The sequence below is a fragment of the Nothoprocta perdicaria genome, unplaced genomic scaffold, assembly GCF_003342845.1.
Source record: "Nothoprocta perdicaria isolate Ctin4 unplaced genomic scaffold, notPer1 scaffold_353, whole genome shotgun sequence".
Lineage (NCBI taxonomy): Eukaryota > Metazoa > Chordata > Aves > Tinamiformes > Tinamidae > Nothoprocta > Nothoprocta perdicaria.
Window position 1 is genome coordinate 1 of NW_020455592.1, and position 4,603 is coordinate 4,603.

General features: G+C 49.5%; 1 long non-coding RNA gene across 1 annotated transcript in view; it reads right to left on the reverse strand.

Annotated features, from left to right (window-relative positions):
* Nucleotides 1–3,841: 3,841 nt before the first annotated feature.
* LOC112951504 overlaps nucleotides 3,842–4,603 on the reverse strand; it is a 53,537-nt gene continuing 52,775 nt past the window's right edge. Inside the window, exon 3 of the long non-coding RNA XR_003250228.1 lies at nucleotides 3,842–4,429. This is a non-coding gene — a long non-coding RNA (uncharacterized LOC112951504). The remainder of the gene's footprint in view (nucleotides 4,430–4,603) is intronic.

Here is a 4,603-nt window from a genome sequence, read left to right on the forward strand (position 1 = left end):
ACTCCTCTGCGCTTGTGTGCTCCCCCCCATCCTCTTGCAGTTCCCATTTAGAGACACGTGATGACAGCAGCGACCACTTGCGAGAGCTCTGCGAATGTGCGCCAGCCCTTCACGAGGCAGTACCGACTTTGTGACATGTGGTCGCAGCGGTCATCGCTGCCAAGCGACCTTTACATTCATCCCTGCTCCCCCTCCTCTGCTGTTGCAGTATCGGCTTGTCGGCATATGGGAAGAGCAGGGAGCGCTCCCGAGCGCCCCCCCCACACACACTTTACGCATGCAGCATAGAGTGTCCGACACGGGATGGTACCAGTGAGTGGCATCCACATTCCATGCTGTAGTATCCTTTCTCAGGTATATGCGGGCAGCAGGGAGCATTGCATGACTCACAGTGCCTGTGAGTCGGCCTTTGGTCTGTGATTCTGCTTCACTGACAAGTTCTGGGAGCTTCCTTGATTTCCCCAAAGAACCCCCTCATTATGTACAGATACGTATGTATCCACCATCCGTACCTAGAATGAACTAGACAGCTTCTTCTAAGCCTGCTGCAAGAAAAATATTGCCTCCCAGCCCATTCTTGAATTTTCTAGGGGCTTAATATGACATCTCCAGTCTGGAGGCGCTATCAAAATGGTGTCTTCATGCCCCTTTCACTTGCAGTAGTGTTTTATAGAGACCTGACTGCCACCGATAATGTGTGGGAACAGAGGGCATATGTGCACCATTCATTTGCAGTACCTACTATTCGACACGTGAAAGCCGCACGGAGCACGAGGGAGCCTGCACACACACCACGCTCCTTTTCCATTGTAGTATTTGGTCCAGCTGCACGATGGCAGCAGTGAGGGCTCCAGGGCGCTCTGCGCATGTTCTCCAACTTTGCAGACGCTGTACAACCGCCTAGCCAGACGATGGCAGTGCAGTACAGGACAAGTGGTGGCACGTATGTGTGGCCACTGGCAGCTAGGTGCATGCGCCTTGCGAGTCTAGCTTCAGCACAAGCGCAGTCCTGTGTCCCTTCGGCGCATGCACATAGGTAATCACACAGCGTGTACATGCATGCACACTCCACCAACAGGACATCTTTCTTACACATGGTCAAAACGCTGCTCTAGTTTCCACAAGAGCTGAGTTTTTATTCTTAAATCATGATCACACTGTCACTGCCATTAGGGTGTGACACACAGAGGTCAAAGTTCAGAGGGCATCCCCTTCTCAAGTCTGTATTGGCCATTCAGTCTGTGCTTTCTGAGATTTGAGGCCTTTGATTTTCTTCCTGTTCTCCTAGAATGTTTGCCTGCAGTGAACCCCTTTTAGCTTTCCTATCCAAGCCCTCATGACTCATGCTGATCTGGTTTTATTACTTCCCTGGTGAGGGTGGCCACTGCAATAGCTGTCAAGTTAACTCTATGTTCTGGCTGCACCAGGTGCTCTAGCACTAGGTGCTCAACAGTTTGGAAATCTGCTACATGCCACTGTGCTACATGCACAGTGAAGTTGTGCAAGTCCTCCCAATGTTTGCTCACCTCCACAAATGCCATCGTCAGCCCTTTCTCAAGGTCCTGGCTAAAGTTGCAGACCCCAAAGTCCACCTTCCAAGCCACAAACAACGGCACTGAAAGCAAAGGGTCTGTGTTATTCCTGCAGACAAGCACTCCCTTGAGAGAGAAAGAGAACAGAAGAAGCAAGAGAATCCTCATTCCACAGGGCTGCCCACCACTGCAGTAATTCCCCAGTCCTTAACAGCTGTGGCAGCAGTACTTAGATCGCAGAAAGACTCTACAAGAAAAAAAATCCACTGAAATAATCCACTGAAATATCTTTGCTCTAGACAAGTTGGCTAGCTTATAGGAATTGAGCACTGCTACACTGAAATCCTCTATACTCAACAGTTTGATGGAAAGCTGAAAAATAGCAAATTCTTCATAGAGCGATATCTAATACTTAACCTGCATATTTAGCCCATTGATGTAGATTTAAATCATTTAAGTTTAAATCATTTTCATCATTTAACCATTATCACATTCTGTCTCTCTAGGGCATTTTGCAGTTCAACTACTACAGGATGGCTTAGCTTTTCTCACCTTTTAAATAACCACACGTGCACTGCTGCTCTTTCTTTTGAGACGGAGTGTTTCTCGAGTCGACGGTCACACTGTTCCTCTGCCCCCAACCGGAATATACCTTGCCCCTATAATGGACGCTTCCAAAGATCACCTGGTTGTGGGGCGGTTCTTCCAGGTTTTGCTGACCGGGCAGACAGGCCCTTCTTTTGTAGCTCCAGTTTGTAACAGGTAACTCACGACACAAGCCTGCATGTGTTACAGCTGCTCTAGCAGGATGGCATTCCCCCCAGGGCAAACCAGGATATCAAACTAAACTGCCAGGAGCTGCTTTTGTAACCCAACTGCTTCCCAAGAGGGAACACAGAGTTGCACAGCACCTAGAACAAGTTGAAGGGGGGAAAAAAAAAGGAAAAAAATAAAGAAAAAAAAAGTGGGCTTAATGGAACTGGTAGCTCCCCAGGGAAGCCACAGCTCTATATTTCCAGGCAGAGGACGTGCACAAAGAGACGAGAGAAAAAGGAAGCACTCAACACTTGCAGAGTAAGGCAAAGGTGTTCATGGGGCTCTGCAGCACCAAGAGAAAACTCGATAACACAAGGCTCTCTGGGGGAATCTAGTGCAGACTAAATGTGTCTTCTGGAGAGCAGAGAGCAACTGCTCGAGAAGCCCGAGCAACAAAAGAAGCCTGAGAGCAAGGACCAATCCTGCCCAGGACAAGGAGCAGCCTAGCCCTGGCGAGCACCCTGCTCTGCCCTTCCCACCCCCATCACTTCCACTCCAGCGCGCCCTTCCTCCCTCCTGCTCCGCGGCCCAGGGCATCACTCTCACCCACCACGTCCCAGGCCCCGCCGCCCTTCCCAGCCCAGGGGCTGCTGCCCCCAGGGCCACGTGGCGCGAGACCCCCGCAACGGGCGGCATCCCCAGCCCCAAGCGCTCCCTGGGCCCGCTCCTCTCCTCCGGTGCCGAGCCCAGTGGCAGCTGCTGCTCTGCTGCAGCGCCCGCCTCACAGCACGGCCCCAGCGTGAGCTGCCCTGAACGGCCGTCCTGGCCGCAGCGCGTGCCCGCCCCCCCTGCAGCTGCAGTGCTGAAAGCGGAGGCAGAGCCCTGGCCCAGGCACAGGAACACAGAGGGGGCAGTCAGGTGTGTGCAGTGCCCGTCAGCCCCCATGTCCTGCGGGGAGGACAACCCTCACAAGGACTGGGGGCCAGGCAGGCATGGCCCTTGTCCCACAGAAGGCCTATGCTGGGAGCCACTGGCATCTTGCGGTTATCATCACAAACAACACTCCCTGCACAAGTGGATCACCTTGACCACTTCCCAAATCCATTCGGGTTTAATATTAACCCTGGCCTTTCAGAGCTGGAGCTAGGTTCTCCCTGGATGCAGTATGGATGTAGGGGAGAACTCTGCATTCAATTCAGCTTCTTTGAGGAAACTGCTTTGAGGAAACTGCTCAAAGAAACTGCTTGCAAGAAGTTTGCAAGTCTTGCAAGAAACTGCTTGCAATTTTCACATAACTGTATAAGTATAGCTAGAATCCAGGAGGAATGAATAATGGACAATAAAATATTACGACTGCCTCAGAATATACAGCATATTAAGGGAAGACAACAGAGATGAATATTGGAGAATTCTTACACACATTTAATAGACAAAACTTAATCAGTGTTTTTAATGTTTCTAAGAGTTAATGCTACAGTGCATTTTACTCATAGACTGCACTCAGCATTTCTTTTAAAAGTAACAAAGAGAATAAAAATTCACACTTACATGTAGCAATTCTTATTTAATAAAAGTTTTATTAAAGTTTTTAAAGAATGGATAAATTGATCAAAACTGGGATTTGAAGGAAACACATTTAAAACAATCTCCCCTTCCAAATACAGGAAACTCCACTTCTCTCCCTGGGAAAACATCTAGGAAGTTTTTATTCTGAGGTCCAAGGTTGTTATGGCACTAAGCAACAAAGCAAGGTAGAGACAGGTGGGGTCACGGCTTACTCATCTAGCCACAATAATTACTCTTTTAGGCCTCGCTGATTATTGCAATTAAAGAGACCAAAATAAAACTGCACACAGGCAGCTGAAGCATCACACAGACCTTGTGACCCTGCTAGCAACAGCAGTGCCATAGTTCCTGGGTTAGCAGTCGCCACCACTCACCCTTTGCTAGTTTATAAGTTGAGACTTATTACTCACTGCTCCAGTGAAAGATGCTGACAACCTCCATGCGTCCAAAAGCTCTTCTTCTGGATCAGGCGAAGAACCTTTCCTCTTGCATCTGGATCCTCCTGGCTGCTCTTGACACCCGATAGCTCACAAAGGCCTGAGGGTGGTATACCATTCTTCTCATATTCTTAAGGCCTAGATTTAACACAATTCATAAATACAAATATGCCACCACTACAGGATGTAAAGCCAAGCTGAAGTTTCCACAACCAAATAAAACCTTTGTAACTGACAGAATGAGACAACCCTGCTCCAGGACCCACTTTCCTCACCCCCGGGCCCTTCCCCTTCCTGCCCGCTCCCCCCCCC